This window comes from Notothenia rossii, assembly GCF_949606895.1.
Source record: "Notothenia rossii genome assembly, chromosome: 7".
Taxonomy (NCBI): Eukaryota; Metazoa; Chordata; class Actinopteri; order Perciformes; family Nototheniidae; genus Notothenia; species Notothenia rossii.
The window spans coordinates 63864054-63884354 of record NC_136905.1 but is presented as its reverse complement, the minus strand read 5'-3'; the positions used below and the strand labels follow the sequence as shown (position 1 = coordinate 63884354).

The following is a 20301-nucleotide window of genomic DNA, read 5'->3' as shown; positions in this document are numbered from 1 at the left end:
TTACGTAACTGTCATGGCAATTGAATGTTAATTTTGTCTCGCAACCAACAGGCTCGTTTGGAATGTGCTTACCAGAAAACATTGGATTCCATGGTATTTTAGTACCATGTTCTAAGCCAGGTATGGTGGGCACAAAACCAATACTCCTATTTAGTGCTTTCATACAAAAAAATTACTAAAAATGAACTTGTTGGAAAACAAGGAGATGGAGAATGGACTTTTTCAATATTATATTCAACCATTTTTTGTCACCATCCACTCAACATTTAATATTTCACATCCTCTCAGATTGGTGTTTAGAGAAACAGTCACCTAGTTGAATGCAGCTGTCCTATATTTTACGATGTAGCCACGTTTTGGGGGAAACAAAGACAAATTACAGTTCCATTTATGTGGTTGGAAACTGATGGCGGCAACAAGGTCCATCAGCCCACCATCCAAAGACCCCCATTGGCCAGCAAGCTGTCTGGCATACAATTAATCACACAGTAAGTCCTATTATCTTAATATTTATTCATATTTGCACAACACTTTTCAAACGGTCAAGTTCGGTGTTTCGAAAATAGCTTAGGTGGATGCCTTACAGACAGCTGGCGACTACTAGCCTGTATGGCATCCAACTGTCACTCAAAGCTGCCACATCATACTTTAAGAATCAACATAATCTGAACAGTTGAGTCCTTATGTAGTTATTTACACCAAAACTGTTTTTGGACTGTAATCATGTTTATGATTGCTGCAATGTTGACCACATGGGGTTCTTTGGATTTGTCCACAAAGAGAGTAGACAAAAACCAGCAGAGCGCGCAGTTTATGGACAATAGCAGGCCTCTGTGTTGTGTTAGACAGCACCACCAGGTCAGCTGTTCAGAGCATGTCAGGTGAGGACAGTAACAGGAAGCTAGCTGTAAATGAGGGTAACAGTGGCTATTCACTGTTTGGAGGTGTACTGACCCTAACCCTAACCCTTCTTTAGGATCACAAAACACTACTTTCCATATGAAAACCAAAGACAGATTATTTAGTATTTGATATTCCAGAGAGTGCACGTTTAGTCTTTCCGTTTCATGTATCCTGACATAACTCACCATCAGTTTATATTATAGGAACATTCTGTTAGTAATGCCTGTTTAAACTATTTATATACAAACCCACTTACCAAAATATATCAATGCACTCATTTTGAAAAGTATGTTTTAATTAACTTTTCTTGGGTGACACTGACCCATACTGTTCATGAACATGTAAAACCACTGCCTGCCTTTGCATTTGTTATTCAACATTATGTTGACCTCTTACTGATCTGCCGTGTTAATGCTAAACATGGTGTTTTGATTGATTGATCCAAAAGCCATTATATCAGTTAGTCATAGGTAGCACGTGTTGTTTTGTGTGCCAAACTCAAATGGAGTGGCCAGCCGGTACAAACTCGCACTGGCATGGGGAAAAAGTTGCTGTATTGATTACTAATTTGTTCCTTTCCAACACCTGATCAGCTAACCTATTTGTTTTCAATTGTGGGGGAAACTTCTGTAGCAATTGGAAACAGGACTCAGAGAGACACGAGGAGAGCTGGAGCTTTGATGGCAAACACTGACGGTTTATTTGGAGCTTCGGCCGGAGAATTCAAAAGACATGTCACGGGCCACGGCACAATCAATTCTGAAGAACCCTCCTGTAGTTCCAGGTTTTAACTAGTTCAGAGTGTAATAATCAACATTCTTCAATAGATAGACTAAAAAGCTTAGGAAACTGAATCTGTAGTATCAGGCATAATAGGTGGGTAGGAACCTTTATGATGTAACGTGTTGTGCATCAGTGATTAATAAAGGTCAACATACAGGTTAGTCCAATCCTTTCCTATACAAGAGCCTCTATATAAGTTATAGTGAACACTTACAACAATAGAACATGGTGTCATAAGTGAAAACGAGACATTTAAGAAGTCAATGTTAGTGTCCAGTGGACCGAAAAGTACGTCAGGTTTAGTACCGTCTATTTTTCCGTGGAACGCAGAGGAAGAGGCTAAAGCTAGCTAACATGCCACGATGAACCAGTTTCAGGTCTCACCACCGTAAAAGTTCACTTTCAAGGCAGATGACTGGTTTAAGTGGATAAAACGCTTTGAAAGATTCCCCATTGCGTCTGAATTAGAGACACAGCCGGACGAGAATCAGGTGAATGCCCTCTTCTACACTATGGGAGAGGAGGCAGAGGACATACTGGCCGTTTCTCAATCGCGAGGATGCTGGCTTGGTAGTCGCATACTTCCAAGTCACTTCCTTCAGAAACGAAGCCAGTATGCTTCCAAGCCACGGTTTCGGAAAACTAAGAAGAATGGAACAGACTAACAAGTGTGCCACTCTCTCTAACGGTTTCAACATAAACTGTACCGAAAATAAATACCTCACGATGTCTATCTAATTATGAAATTGCTTTACTTTCACGGAACACATATTTGGTGATAACAAACAAATGTAACAAAGTAACATATTTACCAACACATGTTCTATGCCACTACATACTTACTGTACATTTAAATGTGTGCTGCGTCGGTTCAGCCATTCTCCGTAAGGATTTTTGAAATTGGTCCGTGCGCAAAGCATTGTTGAGATTTTAAGGACGCGAAGTCTACCCATGTGCAGCCTCGAAATTTCCCCCAAACCAAGGACGCAACCTCGGTGAAATTCCAAGTATGCTGGAGATTGGAACAGTCCTTCAACAGGCATTCGATGACGTAGTATCCTTGAAATATTGGCTTGGAAGTCAGTATCCTCGAGATTGAGAAACGGCCACTGACTTCTCTGCACTTAAAGAGCAACTTCCAGGTTAAAGAAACCTGTGAATAAATGTGTAGGAAAATGATGAATACACTAGATTTTCAAAAAAATATACAGAAATATACACGACAGTGACATCTACATCTGGCGTCGTTTTTGTAAGAAATGTTCACTTCCGCATAAAAAAGCCTCGGCACGTGACCTCCCTCGTGTGACGTAACACGGGGGACACAAGGGGGAGAGCGGCCGGTGTAACGTATTAATAAACATGGATCCCAATGCTAGTTTCGACACAGAAGACACAGAAGAAGTTGAACATGAATATTCGAATGCATATGACGGACCAAAAACTTATAATTATGAGACTGCTAGGCGTCCAAGAGACCAGGAGCAGCCAAGGATTAGAAGAAATAACGGCCATCGGAGAGAAATTGAGCTGTGGTGTGAGGAGAACCAGTGGAGAACTGGGCAGCTATCTTGGTGAGTGACCGGGGTTAGCTACAGAATGTTAGCTAACGTCACATCACAACATTGTAAAGTTAGCTATCATATATCAGGCTATAACTAAAGTAGCATTGATAATATAGTAAGGTTACTGGCAGGACTGTTGATACTGATCCATAACAGAAACTAATGCGCAAGTATCAGCCGTATCTCGCGTTACCTAATGCAACTCCACACTACGGTGCTGTGTACCGGAGGAGAGACGCGAGATACGACTGATACTTGACGATCTGGCGGAGAAAGGTTGTGGAGCCTCCGTTGATATGTCGTTGTAAATGGCTTGATGGAAAGCAGGTGTGTAGTCGGGGAGGGTGCACAGCTGATTGAAGCAGGTGAGTGGAGGTTGAGCCGGGAGCCAGGAGTGACAGCCACCACGCACACACAAACAACACAGACAGGGGGAAACAAACAAACACAAAGGAGACGGCTGGAGCAGTACAGCCACAACAGCATTACCTAATGCAACTCCACACTATGTCTTACGGTGCCGTGTACCGGAGGGGAGAGAGAGAGAGCAGCGAAGGGGGGGGAGAGAGAAGTAATACGGTTTCCTGATAAAGCTGTGGAGAGTATGTGCTGCAGGGAGTTGGATGCACAACGCACCCAGGAACGAACGCTAGCTCCGGTCCTTTTTACTGTGGACTCGATGTCCTGACAGGCTGGTATTTGTGCAACCTGCACAAACACAATACTGCACCATGATTACAAATGGTGAAATACAATGTAAAACTACCGAAAAATACCAGCTCCTTAAAACACAACCGCTCTACTCAACGCAACTCTACTATACCCGCGGTCAGAGAGCGGAGATGTGTCTCCTGTGTGATGTAATATGACGCATTTGACGTATGACCTTAAAAAAAGCTGTTTTTAAGAGCAGAGCTCAAAATTGCTCCTTTCCCTCTGAATTCCTGCCCTTATGTCTCGTAAAACATATCAAATCCTGCATTCACTTTTTTAATTGGAATTTTCAAGCAAGTTTAAGCATAAATATACAAAAAATTAAAACCTGCAAGATGCTCTTTAAGCCCAGAGGAAGCGAGTGAGAACAGGACAGTTACGGCCCATCCACACAGCGGCCTGGGTTGACGCTTCACCATTCACTTTGAATGGGGTGACGTCACTTTTTGCCAAACTGCATTTTGGGAAGCGACGCGTTGCTGGCGTTGCTGGCGTTGCTGGCGTTGCTGGCGTTGCTGGCGTTGCTGGCGTTGCTGGCGTTGCTGGCGTTGCTGGCGTTGCTGGCGTTGCTGGCGTTGCTGGCGTTGCTGGCGTTGCTGGCGTTGCTCGCTTCAAAAGTTCAGCAATGTTCAACTTTTGGCACCTCGGTAGAAGCGTCAGCCAATGAAATCCCGTTTATTCAAATCTGCAAGTACAAGCGCTAGCCAATCAAACCGCGTGTATGCTGGGAGAGACTACGCAGGTCATTTCCTCATATTCCAAAAAATTGAAGAAAAATTCATTATAGCGGTAGTGAATCACCCGGTGCTGTATGATCAGTCTCTGTTCATCTACCGGGATACAAACCGGAGGAGCCAGGCATGGAGGGAGGTGGCAGAGACAGTGGGTGAAACTGCTAGGTTTTCGCCTGTTTGGGGATTTTATATCCAGTTTACTTCGATTTAACATTGTTATTGCTTTGTATGTCGGGGGCGGGAGATTCATGTGATTGGTTGTTGGTCGCGTTGCTCGCAAAAAATCCCCAAGCTTCAGATACGCCCACCGCCAAGCGTCAACGCACGCCGCTGTGTGGACGGACCGTTACGGCCCCTACGGCGGCGTGCATTGCCGCTTGGCAGTGGGCGTGTCTTGAGCTCAGGAAGTTTACATTAATGTCTATGTTGCTATTTTACGCAACATTCCATGCTGGCTAAATACTGTCTATGCCTGCTAGCTTTCCATTCAAACAAAGTACACTGGATATAAGCTCCCCAAACAGGCGAAATCCAGCAGTTTCACCCACTGTCTCTGCCACCTCCCTCCATGCCTGGCTCCACCGGTTTGTATCCCGGTAGGTGGACAGGGACTGATCATAAAGCACCGGGTGATTCCCTACCGCTACGGTTATTTCCTTCTCCATTTTTTGGCATATGAGGAAATGAACTGCGGTGTAGCTCTCCCAGCATACAAGCGGTTTGATTGGCTAGCGCTTGTACTGGCAGATTAGCAAAAACGGGATTTGATTGGCTCCGTTGAAGCGTCAAAAGTAGAACATTGCTCTACTTTTGCAGCGAGCACCGCGAGAGAAGCTACGCTTTGCTCCCACAATGCAGTTCGGCGAATCGTGACGTCACCCCATTCAAAGTGAATGGGCAGAAGCGTTGAAGCGGCAACGCACGCCGCCGTGTGTAGGGGCCGTTACTGGAAGACTGGACGGACAATTTGTGGCTCGTAGGAACATAATTTTCGAGAGGGCAAAGTTTAATCAAAGACAGCAGGAGCTGGGCGAGTCGGCTGACAGCTTCCATGCAGCACTGCATTGCCATGGCGCTCTTCATGACGAAATGGTGAGAGACATAATTGTGGTCAGTTTAAAAGATAAAAGACTATCAGAACAATTACAAATGGATCCTGAACTGACGCTAGAGAGAGCAATAAATAAAGCTAGACAAAGTGAGCTGGTAAAGAAGCAACAAGAAATGCTCAAAGTTAATGTCGGGACCGACATCGCCAGCACAGTGAGCACACAGCTCGACAGCGTGCACGCGCGGCAACAGTTTTGGCCCACGTCCGAAGCACCCCCGGGACTAGCACTGTATGACCCAAATTCTGAAACTCTTGTTTCTGCGGATTCATCTTCATACGCGATGGGTGCCTTGCTTCTCATCAGCACTGAACAAAGATACGCCCAGATTGAAAAGGAGGCTCTGGCATCAACTTGGGCCTGCGAGAGTTTTGCAGAGTTCCTCATCGGGAAAAGTTTCCACATTGAGACTGATCACAAGCCTTTAGTTCCTCTGCTAGGCTCAAAGCGCTTGGATGAACTCCCACCACGCATACAGCGTCTTCGCATGCGACTGATGCGATTCTCCTATACCATATCACATGTGGCAGGCAAAGACATCACAACTGCAGATGTACTATCCAGGGCTCCTGTCAGCAACATAGAAGAGGGGCTTCATGAAAATGAAATCAATCTGTACGTGGACTCGGTCATAGCAAGCCTGTCAGCTACAGAAAAGAGACTCAGGGAAATACAGACACACCAAGACAACGACACCATACTCCAACAGTTAAAAAGGTACTTTGTAGACTAGGGATAGCCAGACAAGTTTTCTATTGAGAGAGTGCCTCAATCCTATCTGCCACTCTCAGGTGAGCTCACAGTTCAAAATGGTCTCCTACTTTATGGTAGCAGGATAGTGATCCCTACATCGCTCAGAGCTGACATGCTCACCAAGCTGCATGAAGGTTACATGGGCATAACCAAATGCAGAGAAAGAGCCAAACAGTCTGTGGGGTGGCCAGGATCTCAGCAAGGAGTTAACAAAGGTGATAGAGAACTGTGACACATGTAGCCGGGAGAGAACAAACTTCAGAGAGACATTGATGCCTACTGAGTTCCCATCGTGACCATGGTCTACAGTGGGAGCAGATCTGTTTCAATTAGACAACAAACATTATTGGGTCATTGTTGACTATTTTTCAAGATGTTTTGAAGTGGCAAAATTCACTTCCACAACATCACAGGCAGTTATCACACACTTCAAGTCTATCTTTGCACGACATGGGGTGCCAGAGATTGTGCGCTCAGACAATGGACCAGAATTTGCATCCGAGCCGTTCAGGAAGTTTGCCCAGGACTGGAACTTCAGTCATGTGACATCCAGTCCCCACTTCCCTAAGAGCAATGGGGGAGCGGAGCGGGCTGTGAGGACAATCAAAGGTCTCCTTAAGAAATCAAGTGATCCATATCTTGCCCTCATGGCCTACCGTGCTACTCCTCTGGCAAATGGATGCATTCCCACAGAGCTTCTCATGAGGAGGAAGATAAGGACACTCGTTCCTGTCATTCCATCACAGCTCAACCCAGGATGTGCAGATATGATAAAGTTGAAATTGACAGAACAAAGTTACAGACAAAAACAGAGACAAAACTATGATCGCAGACACAGAGCACATGATATGCTGCACCTGCAACCCGGCGAACATGTGTGGATCAAAGATACACATGAGAAGGGCACAGTGGTGTCAACAGCAGACACACCCAGGTCTTACATCGTTGAGACACCCAGGGGCACCGTCCGAAGGAACAGATACCACCTCTCTTCAACCCCTGAGGGTCCTCGATTATCTGATAACACCACACCTGTTAACACCACTACTGAGGCAGCATGTACTCCTGCCACACCAGAAGTCCAGCATGACTCGAGTCAGCAAAGCACAGTGTGTGAGAGACGTTTTCCTGCCAGAGTCAGGGTGCCTCCTGCACATCTAAAAGACTTTGTGCGTTCATAGCCAGGAAACTGAGTGGTCAATGGGGCAGCATAATCCCCACACTCAGCTGGAGGGTTTAGGTAGTCCACCCCATCCCTCCATAGTTACAACTAAATAAATGAATAAAAAGAAGTACAGCAGTTGAATGTTTTAATAAGAATTCTGCAGTTAGACAGAACTATATGTTCCAGTGTTTTCAGAAACACATGCTGATAAAGTGTTTCATATTTTTGCACTATGTTAAGACCTAGAAAAAGCCTTGAGTGTATTTAATAATATCTGTCTTGATAAACTTGAAATGTAATGCTGTTATACATGTATTGTTCAATAGAATTAATACAAGTTAAGAAATGTTTTAATATCAGCTTCAGAGGCTTGTGTTGTCCATACACATACCCTCCACAGATAAGGTCTCCTGTTTAGAAAGGGGGATGTAGTATCAGGCATAATAGGTGGGTAGGAACCTTTATGATGTAACTGTGGTGCATCGGTGATTAATAAACGAGAGCAAGTCAACCTACACGTTGGTCCAATCCTTTCCTATACAAGAGCCTCTATATAAGTTATAGTGAACACTCATGACAATAGAAGAGAATCAACTTTAGTTGTCGGTTATGGCTCGGGGTCATCTACACACCCGAGAAGGATGTGTTCCATGTGTCCCACAACAATGACTATCTCTGACCGAGAATTGCCCGGTCACAAACTGGTAACAACAACAAAATGCTTGGGCAGCCCCTCCTTAAGGGAGATAGCGGCTGCCCAAGGTTGGACATCTGCGTCAGAGGGCAAAAGGCAAACATGTATACAGAATTATTCCCTGACATCAATTAGTAAATTTTTAGCTATTCCCTGTTGTTTTTCCAAATATCCCTTATTTCTGTGTTATTGTCTGTTCTATTATAAATGTCCTTTGTAGTTTCTCTACCAACGGTGTATTTATCTTGTTTATAATGTTCAACAACTGTTTAAAACACAATGCCAAATAGAATAGAAACCACTGATTGAACCATAAGGTACATACAGCTTGTAACTTGCTTTCAACAATGTTTATTTCTGATTGAACAAATATAAAAAAGCTAGAATTAAAGCTTTACACTTCACGCCTAAGAGCTAACCAATAAAGCCCCAGTGAGCAGTTCTGGCCACTAAGCAGATCTGCAAGAGGGGTTGAGGGTTAAGTGCCCTAGCCCTTGGGCAATGCTAACGAGGAAGGCTAGCGCTCCTCTTTCACTTTCCTTGCCTCCTCTCCACTTACAAAAGGTCATGTCCTTTTTGGTTGGTGAATTTGTTGTTTTAATACATTGGTATAATTGGAATAAACTCCATCTCATCAAAACTCACATGGGTGTTTTTAATTGTGACTGTTGGCAAAATTAATAATAGAAAGTAAAGGCTCAAAAATATTCTGAGGGATAATGTTTCGAGAGGGCATGTGAGTTCAGTATTTACTAAATCCTGGCTATGGTTCTGCTAAACACATGGAGTTTTTAATAGTTCAACATGTCACAAAGTTAAGTGAAATAAAGGCTTGTAAAACATTTTGTCTGGAATCATTTGGATTCAGCCTTTTGTTTTTCATACAAAACAAGCTGTCCCTGTTTTTTTCATTGTGGCACGGTCTGATAAGCATTCAGAATGAACTGTTACCAGAACACATACATAATACAATTGTGACACATGGTATTTTAACACATTTCATTCTTTATTATTTACTCCACATCTTCAATGTTTTATTCTTAAATCATTGGGTGAAACTTCTAAAACGAACTAAACACTTTTGCGAATATGGCATGGAATATTCTCATTTAGACGCAAATGTGTCATTCGGAGTGCATGAAGTCATGTCTTCGTAGCAGTTCTCTTATTTTCCATCATCGCTCACATAGCTGAATGGACACACTTACTGGAGTAATTTTCGCCCACATTGAAAGTATCAGTCATTTATTCAGCTGGCCTGGTACTCAGGCAATTTGAGTTAAGTGCCTCTTGTCAAGGGCACCAAGTCATTTCAGCATGAGGCAGGCCTGACAAGCAATCCTCTCTCTTAAGATACACAATATTGTGCAGTTTAAACCTATAGCGTGAATGGAAATCTTCCATTAGGTAATATAAAGCTTGTTCATCATGGCAACAGGATTTATTTTGACTTCGATCCAATAATAGTACAGAACTGCGGTGATATTTGCTAATTACTGTATTCTCTTTCATTTGAAATATTTTTGACCTGTTTACATTATTTTGTGCTATGCAGTTCTGAAATAGGTCTTCATTCTTTTAAGGGGTACACCAGCAATTTAGGGCTGTGGTTTAATTAAAGTAATTACATATTTAAAAAAGGAATTCAATGGTCAAAATGAACATAGGAGAGACCGATATAGTTGAACTTACTATGGTTCAAATCACCGGATTGTAAACTTCCCATAATGAAACTACCTGATAGTAGGGAGGCAAAGTCCTGCATCTTTTGGGTACTGCCATTGACCTAATTTCATAAAAAATAAGTATGGAAATCTACAGAGACAGACTAATCATTTTTGGATCCTGTGTAAATTGTTCCATGAATTACACATATAATGTTGGTAAATCTTAAAGAAAATTTAGCAACTAAACAAAAGTTGCAGTTTTTGTAAAACGTTATTTTGCTTCCTAGCTAGCTAGATAAAACACATGAAGTACTTTTACATTTGTGCCCACACAAAGATAAGTTATCCAGCTAATGCTAGCTAGCAAGCCAAGCTAACACCTGCGTCACTCATGTATACTGTGCAAGACGTAGACACAAAACGTTGTTATTCACCAAACTGCAACTTTCTTTGTTAGCAAAACTGACTTTTAAATTTACAAACATCATACATTTTCTTACGCTGCTATGGACAGTCTTGCACTAATGCACATTTCTCAAAGTTATTGAAGTGACTGTTATTTTGTATTGATTGTTGTGCTTTTATTTAGGTCTTAATGTGTGCATATGTATAAATGTGTCTTTTGATTGTGTATATAGGTATATACATACAGTATGTGCATACATATTTTTATATATATTTGCTTTTGTATTTGGGATTGTAGGAAACGGTATTTCGATCTCTCTGTCTGTGTACACACAAACTGAAAGATTGACAATAAAGTTGACTTTGACTTTAACATATAATTGCTGGCAACAAGTAACAATTCCACATTTGAGCCTGTTTAATGCTTATGTAAATGCATGGATCATTTGTGCAAGTCTGCAAGTTTTACTGCACACAAAAGCTTGTGGGCATGTGTGTATGTGCATAATAAATGGACACGTGCAAATTCAGTTAGCGCCGTTTTTGTTCTGCCAGACACCCCTGAGATCCTGAGGTGTCGACTGGACCTTTTCACATCTGCAGCCCTGTCAAATCAAGACTGCCTACAAACAACCTGGCCACAGTCTAATGGAAGCTCAGAAAAGCCTCTTGTAACTACATCTGTTAGTCTTGGCTTTCTGCGTTTGGACCTAAACACGGATACAAAAGCTGTACAGTTTCAAATTATTTAAAAGGTTTGAGTTGTGCTTGATCTTTCTGCCTGGTCTCAGAAATTAGGATTTCTCTGGCAAGTCCAACATTCCTCACGTCTTCCAAACTTACAAAGAATTCCAAACGTACATAAGCAGCAACTTTTTCTCTGCCTGTTCCCAAGTTTCTCTGAGGTCAATGTTAAAACTGGAGTGGCTAACTGTGAGCCTTGGTCAGATATACAGTAACTACTGGGTTCACTGAAAATAATACTTTATTTGCATCCAAAACAACGTTAGGATAAGTCTTGCACCATATATGAAGTATACTTTGGGCGTAAGGTGTGTGTGCATGTGTGTCTGTGTGTGTCCACATGTTGCCAAGTCTACTTCACTCAGTGTGCGAAAAAGTACACGTCCCACCGTCCGGGACGTGTTATTTACAATATCGGACAAGTAGATATTTCAATTGACTTGTCCGGTGGACAAGTGACGTTTTTCGCCCTGATTTATTGATAAATTCAGTTTACAGAAGGCAGAACTCATTCGCAAATTGTCAGTGTCCGCCATTGTTTGTTTAGAAATGTTAGTTTCGGTTCTGCTTGTCGATTCCTAAGGGAATGCATCTCGCCGCTTTCTGTACAGTTAGGGCGGGGCGGGGCAGCGCTGGAAGTATAGCACAGTGGCAGGGTTGGGAAGCAAAACTCTGTTCCGAGTAGGAACAAATAACAATTGTCCGGTACCGGGATTAATAAGAGTTGTGGGGACAGGAGGCGAGGCCTAGCCCCGCGGACCACAGCTCTCTCTCTCTCTATTCTCCGGATCAGCTGTTCGCTGCATGGTGCAGCTCAGCGTCTCTCTCTCTTTCTACACACAGCGGATCCGCTGCCCGTTTAACAGCCTCATCTTTTTCAAACTTTCTTATGTTCTTTCTCTAATACGTAATGAAGGTTATTAAGCGTTTTAGCTCCTGTGTTGTTAATATTGACCGCCATTTCCTTTATGAAGTGAAGCAGCCTCCCTGTGTCCTCGCGCTGTCCTCACATCCCCGGACCCCCAGACTCGGAGGAGCACAGGGATGTCAGTATTGTTTATGAAGCAGGGTATAGAAAGTACATTATTGAAATGAAAATACTATTTATTTACTTTTACAAACAGTGAGCAGCTGGGCAGCTGCAGCATGTAATACACATGCGTAAGGACATGTGTAAGCGTGCAAGCGTCTTTGAGTTGTAGAAAAGCGCTAGGCCTTATTATTAGGCTACTAATAAGTAGCCTAATAATTAATTATTACTTATTATTATAAGCTATTATTATTAGCCTATTATCATTATATTTAAGGCCTAGCGCTTTTCTACATAGGCAGGTATCAGGCAGGTTGCAGTGTAACATCAGAGGAGACTGGGCCAATTGTACATTCTCAAACTGCACCACTTAGAACTAACTAAATAATGAAGAGATTATTTTTATATAATTGTATTCAATAACCATAAGAAATTAAACAGTATGAAGTGATTTGTAAATAGGAATACAGATTTGACTTAATGTTTTCATAAATATATTTTTCTCCCACTTTATCATGGGACTTATTTTTACCCTCTCAAAGAACCGAAAATAACCAGAATCGAAAAGCAGAACCGGAATCGTTCGAATCCAAACGATACCCAACCCTATGTGTGAAAATGTAAAATACGATGGCGAAGAAGAAGATTCCAGTGGCCCCAATTTTTGTCCATTCTGGACAAGTGAAAAATGTATTCGGACAAGTAAATTGCCAAACTCACTTGTCCATGGACAAGTACTCTCTAAAAACTTTTTCTCACACTGCTTCACTGACTGAGTTTTGGGGGTCAGGCTAAAAGGCTCAGGTTAAAGTTACGGACCGAGTGTCATTATCCGACATGAATCTTACTCCCCTATGATATACTATCCGCTCTGGATTATAGATTTGACCTCCTCTTAGTGTTGCTAAATTGAAGAGATGAATTGAGGCCTCTTGCCTGGTTTTCTCCCAGGGGCTAAATCACCCTCTTCCACTGGATAATGTCATTCTGGCTTTGACAGGCCAAGCCTCCAGAACTAGCGATACGGCTCTTTCTACTTCTTAAACTCCAGTCAAAGTGTAGACACGTACTCACTGTTTGACAAACGTCAAATTTAGAGCAGACGCAATTATTTATGACGATAATAATAATAATAATAATTTCAATTTCTATAGCGCCTTTCACGAAACCCAAGGACGGTAAAGGTAAAATAAATAAAAATGACGTTCCCATACAATGAAACTCCATCCTAATTTTTTTTTGGCGGGAACTGCTTTTCTCATGGATTACTGTTGAAGTTTTGAACATGTTGGCATGACATAACTGTCCTTACGTATATAAGCTTTGTACGCTATGTTTGTTTTTCAGGGGACGCAGGCAGCAGTCTCCTGGGTGAAAATATTGCATTTGTTCCACCAATCCATCTACCCCTAACCCTTTTTTAAAGCTGCATTCACTTGATACACGATTTGCTCTTTGCTCACCGCGGTACGCAACACCAACTTTAAAAACAAACATATACTGGGAGAAATTCAGTTTTCCTTGAAATGTACTGAACAATGCTGAGTTGTTGTTCGGGTTGACTCATTGAAGTGCTGTTATGGGGAATACATTTTGAACCAGTACATGAGTATTGTATTCAGTACAATGACCCCTAATCAGCAATCCTGACTGCCACATATCTCTGTCAGTGAGTGTTAGAGGAAAGCTTTGGAAACTGTTTTGTACCAATAGCATAAAGGTATTTAAGGAATCCCAAACATGGCAGGTATCTGCTTTGCTTTTGCTTTTATTTTAAACCATTCAGCCGCAAGGTGTACTCTCAACTCAGAATCTACATTTCTTACTGGAAACCATTTATGTATATCAGTTGCTATACAAATGACATAAAAATCATAAAATATATAATTCCTTTCAGATCCTGAGGATGTAAATGGTTTTGTCTCACACTCATCACAGACGGGCTGTTTAATTTCAATCTAGTTTTGATATATGAGCCCAGGTCAAAGGGGAAACCCAGAATTTGCAATTAATGAAGGATTACGGGTTGTGAGGAGATCAAAACACAGCGAGTCGTTCTATTTCTTCATATTTAGGAGGATTAAATGCTTAGCAGCTGGGGAAGCAATGTTTGATAAGTACACCATGTTCCTGGATATGTTTGGGAAACGTTATTCAACATTCTTTCATTGGTAAACATGAGATCTGTAGCACATTTTAACCTGTTTATAAGTCACACATACAGAACATGTCCTTATGGTGGTAGTAGGATTTGTGGTTATTATTTCACATGCAGGTTGGTTGCTGCTATATAATATTGCACTTATTCTTCAGGGAGCATTTACCTGCACTGCAAGAACGTGTTTATTTAGGATAAGAATTCTAACATGAAAGTAATTCTTAATTAAATCAAAAAGGCCTTCAAATCAAGGCCATACATAAAATATATATAAAGTTGGAGGGGAATATGCCATGCAGTTAGGATCCCTTATCGTTTCCACCAATTCTTGATTGGAAGCTTTTATGTAATATCATACCAATTATAACTCTTCATTTTTGCCATGACATGAATGAAACATAATATTAACACCAATACTTATTTTTCCACTGAACTATAATTGTGAACCTAAATTATATGATGCTAAAGACTGCTGCACAGACTGTAAACAAATGTTTTTGTTTTTTTATGTTAATCAATTAAACATCACAAAAGTTAGCTTTAACAGCTAAATTAAGTTTAAGATCCAAACATTCACAGAGGGACCAACAATTGGGCTCACATGAAACAATCTTTATATGTTATTTTTTCAGATAGCCAATCTGAAATCTAAAGAAAAAATGTGTACATGTCTTCAAATGAACTGCAATGATTTCTGTTTATACAAAATGGTTATGGTTGTACTTTAATAATCCATAATCTCTGCCAATTATATACAACAAAACCAAATTGATAAAAGCAATGTATTTCAAGAATGAAAGGCCTTTCGTCATATGCACACAAGCTTCAACAGAGTTTTGGCAATGAGAATCTTAAGTCCCAGCCTCCTCCAATAAATAATAATAAAATAAATATACCTAAGACATGAAACGATTTTGCAAGCAGAAACAGAAATAGAAAAGGGCAAATTAAACAAAATATGCAAGTAAATGCAACAATAAGTGAAGTATATAAATGTAAAATAAAATAAATGCATTGGAATAAATAAATAATTTGGAAAATATTGTATTTAAAAGGGCAAAAAAAGAGTTTCTAAAAGATCAAAAAATGTTATTCAAAAGTGTTCCCCAGCAGGTTTTGTTCAGCCTTGCCTGACATGTTCCAGTTATGACTGAGAGTGGTTATCCTCACCTTGTACACAGACAGACAGAGGGACATACAGAGAGACACACAGAGAGACAGACAGAGGGGACATACAGAGAGACAGACAGGCAGAGAGACAGACAGAGTCGAGACATACAGAGAGACAGACAGAGGGACAGACAGAGGGACATACAGACAGACAGACAGACAGACAGACAGACAGACAGACAGACAGACAGAGAGAGAGAGACAGAGAGAGAGACAGACAGACAGACAGACAAACAGACAGACATACAGGCAGAGTGCGGTAGCTTTAAGATGGGGGGCGTGGTGCTGCTGTTGTGACCGACTTGTCAGTGCCTCCTCTCTCCACTATCACTCAGCTGAATGAGCAGCCCCGTACAGTCACAGGGCATCGGCTCTATTTAGCCAGCGAGCCGCCGCCGCCACACTCAATTTCTGGCCATATTAGTGCGGTGACAGCGACCAGGGATTACTACCATCGAGCAGACACTGTTTCTCCGCAAAGAAGCTGGAAGGTAAGTTTGACATTTCTCTTAAAAATCAGTGTAAAATGATTGGTATAGGTAGGCTACCTTGTGATGGTGTCCCTTCAGAAGCGTGGAGAAACGGGAGAAATCGGCTGGATATGTTCACAGTGATGTTTAAATAAACGACAGTGAGGTACTGTTGGTATTTTAGCATTTTAAAAAGAAGATAAATTCAACAGTCCTCTGATTTAAGATGACAATGTGCTTCTCTGCTCTTAAAGCCGATTTAAACTCATCGCTTGATCTGAAGCCTGCCATGATTTTACTATTAAACATGATCCATGGCTAATATCACCTGCTCCCATCAGATTTATCACGTTATTGGCCACCATTAGGTGCACATTGGTTACTTTAGGTCTAGCTCTGCGCATGACAGGCTACCTCTGTCGATTTGTTTTTAATAGATTTGACGTTTAGTGACATTATTGTAATTTTCAGTTATGAATACCCATGTGTGTTTTAATAGTGGACTGCATTCTGCATTACCGTGATGCGCAATGCATTTGACCTCGATATTAGGCGGCGGTGCGTGCACTGCTGCACGGACATTTAGTTCCTGTGAGCATCCAAAGAGGGCGCTGTCATCACAGTGCAAGCCTCAGTCAAACTGTAAAAAAATGACTATTACAAGACATGATGTAGTATTGTGTCTTGCTTTTAAAGTAAGCAAGTCAAGTGAGATTCTTCTTACTTTTTCAATTGTTTGTACATGTTTGTCTTTTTATTTTCCCCTCCCCCCAAATTTATGTTTTAATCTTGAGAAATATTATATGAAAGTGAAGCAGGATAAGGGGCATTATATTAACTTTTTGGATGATATTTTGTTGTTTGACAATGTAGTTTTAGACTCAATGTCAGAATTAATCACTTGATGAGTGACTTGAGCAATTCTCCAGGTTCCTACCCAAATCATCATGTAAAAAAAAAAGTATTCTGTAACAGCAAACCTGTGTTTCCTTGTTTGAATTTAAAAAAAGAAACCTGGACAATCTCACATGTAAATGCTAAGATTTCTAGTCTCACACATCTGTTTTTTATTCCAAATAAACACATTCTTCATTTGCAATCAGGAAAATTAAGGCAAATGCTTGCACACTTGGGGGCATCCATACCTCTTAAATCCCACATTGCTAGTCAGTTTATAGGATGGGAAGCGGCAGCAAGAGCTATTTAATCTCACTGCACATCTGGCAGCGATGCAGCATTGGCTCCTCTTGGTCAGTTGTTGAGGCTTTACAAGCGCAGCACCATGCTAAGCACAAAATCATTTTCTACACGCACGCACGCACACAGAGCTTTGCCTAAGGAAAACATAAAGCAAGCGTTGATTATGGGCGAAAGGATTGGAATGGATTATGACATAGAAATGACATTTTAATCATGCTAACCCATTGGGGGTAAGTGGCTTGCAGGATTTGTCCATGTAAGGCTGTTGCATGGAGGAATTTTCAACAATGTGTTATGCACATTCTTTACAGGCATCAATAGGCTGCCCACTGAACCCCCAAGACTTGTGTTAATGGACACCAGAAATGGATGGATTTAGTGAAAAGCCCTACACTAGAGCAGGTCTGCAATCCACTGAGCTTTTAATACGCTTTAAGCTTTTTTTTACAGCCTCAAACGTGTACAATTATACATATAAAAACAGGAATATTTGTCTATTTACTCAAGTCAGACTGAAGCAGCTGTTTCAGCAATCTGGCTGGACTATTTTTAGGACCACTGTTTTGACTAAAGCGCATAATCCTTGTCCAGCTACCTGTGTGTTTTCCAGGAGGGATGCAGGGAAGGAAAATATGTCCGATATCCAAAAGCAACAAGGCCACTGGGCTGAGGTGTTCTACCTCTGGCTGTGCCCCTGCTGACTGAGTGAAGGGTAAAAAATGTTTAGCTTTGTGTGTGTTTTTGCGGCGGAAGGATGACTGGAAGCCTCGTCAGCTCAGTGTGGCTACGTGTGTGTTACCGGGTATCAGAGCGGCCACACATGGCTGTGGTGTGTGTCTGTGCCAGGTTTGGGAGGGTTACTTTAAAGGTCCCATGTCATGCTTTTCCGGTTATTACCTGTCCCCTTGTGTGTTATGAAGCTTTGTATGCATGTAAACGGTCTGCAGAGTCAAAAACCATCAAAGTACACCCTGTAGCGAGTAAAACTCTAACAAAGAAAATACCTGTCTATGCTGCCCCAGAACGCCTTGTTGGAGATTTCTCTTTTTCCATTGTTTTCTTCCTGAGTACAGTGACGTGCCCATACCCAAATGGATCCATCTGTCCAAATGGACCAATCCGTAGAGACGTTACGGCCGCGGAGCCGTTACGTTAAGTCTGTGGATTGGTCCAAATTGACCAATCCGCGGACTTCATCACATACACACACACAATCTTTTCTCAGCTGCAGCTCCGCCGAGTTCTCCTCCCTGAGACGGCGGGACGCGGCGAAGCTGCGTGTGTGTTCGGGCTGTGTCTCGCTGTCCCGCGGGCGGCCACTGGGCTCATGGAGAGGGGGGGGGGGGGGGGGCAGGAGCTCCAACAAGCTGTTTAGGACAGAGAATGAATACAAATACTTTACAGAGATGCTGTATGAGAAACCAATGCGAATTTGGAAAATTGCACAATATAAATCTATTTTAGTATACCTCAACAATGGAATTATGATCAGTAGAAATGGCCATGACATGGGACCTTTTTGAAAATGTTATCCGTTACAATTACTAGTTACCTGAAAAGAAAAATGTAACATAATCTGAGTATCAAAATATAAAAATTATGTAATCTGATTACTTTCTGTTACTTCTGGATGACCTCAATATCAAATGCAATGCAAATAAATACAAGAGGAAATGTATATGAATGAGATGTTTTTTGTCAATAGAACAGTGTGACCCATGGAAAGAAGAAACCAAGATATTTAGTATCAAAAATGATTTTACTTATAAGAAAACCTGCCTTTCATTAAGCATATTCAGGCAGTCGTCTATACACCAACAATGAAACACATGAGCACATACCACAGTTAAAAAAAGCAGACATAAAATCTGAGCTAATATAAAATGCTCTGTTTTAGTTTAAAATATACAGTTAGGCTCACACACATTATTTAATGAACATATAGCTTCCCCTACTCAATTAAACAAAGAACAAATGAACCAAAGAAAGAGAAAACCATAAAGCAGATTCAAGAAGTAGGCGTATAGATTCACACTTAAAGTATTAGCCCACAGAACAGTACAGTTTACAAAGAAGAAAGGAAATCTGATCCTTTTACAACAAACACTATATGCTCTTTTTTAATAACATTGTAATCCTGCTAGTAATCTCAAATTATTAGAAATGTAAAAGTAATCTAAATATTTCTTTAATGTGATGTTAAAGGAAATATAGTTACCTTTTAAAAAAAAAATCCTGATACGTAATCCTGTTACATGTAATCCGTTACATGTAATCCGTTACTCCCCAAGCCTGGTCTGTGCCTAGTTGAAGCTCCCCTGCAACGGGAGAAGGTGGCCAGCAAAGGAGAGACAGGGCCATTGTTCCCTACCAGTCACTGAGGCAGAGGTTGACTCATTGCCACCAGGTCCAGATGTTTTGGTTGGCAATTGCTTTGCCCTTTGGGGCCGTAAGGTTAGAATGTGGTGTGTCGGGCAGGATAGGGCATGAGCTGAGGCTGGGCGGAGGCATGTGCGTGAAGCTCGCTGCTCAAATCCTTTGTGCAGCCTTCACCGTAAACACACATGAGCAGCCAATTGCTTCGATGTATAATTTGTCAAAGGCACTCCGGATTTAGATGTACATATGGTCCGCTTTTAATAAGGTTGTATGCAATGGATATACTGATCAACACATCATCCAGAAAGCCAAACATGTACAGCACTTCCACCCTTACAGTTCATCAATGCAAGTTCCAAGTCCATCGCCTTGTCCAAGTCTGGTCTCATAAAACTTGCATCCTTAAAGTTGCCAGCAGTTGGCCTTTCTTCTTTACCCTCATAACTTACACTGAGCGTTCATAGTGCACCCAGAAGGTCTCATGCTAGTCTCTGGCTTCAGCCCACTTGTGTCTTAATGCGGTGGATAAGCAGGCAGCGTGCTGGCTTACTGTATCTGTGCAGTTTCTGGCGCAGAGCAAAGAAGTCTGGGAGTAATTAGCTGTGAGGGTATAATCCTATACCAGACACAGTGTTTGCATCTGTCTTCCCAATCCTCA

General features: G+C 41.6%; 1 protein-coding gene and 1 long non-coding RNA gene across 6 annotated transcripts in view; both read left to right on the top strand.

Annotated features, from left to right (window-relative positions):
• The window catches only part of daam2 (dishevelled associated activator of morphogenesis 2), a 132987-nt gene that overhangs the window by 18783 nt on the left and 93903 nt on the right, over positions 1–20301 (top strand). For 4 of the 5 annotated variants that reach the window (XM_079693002.1, XM_079693000.1, XM_079693001.1 and 1 more), the window contains exon 1: positions 15939–16085. The exons of the other annotated variant lie outside the window; for it this stretch is intronic. The gene's annotated coding sequence lies outside the window, so the exon portion shown is untranslated. Of the gene's footprint in view, positions 1–15938; positions 16086–20301 lie in introns of those variants that run through there. 5 annotated transcript variants of the gene reach the window in all.
• On the top strand, positions 11992–13001 carry LOC307013828. The gene is made up of 2 exons (XR_013801084.1): positions 11992–12423; positions 12550–13001. It is a non-coding gene; the product is annotated as an uncharacterized lncRNA (long non-coding RNA).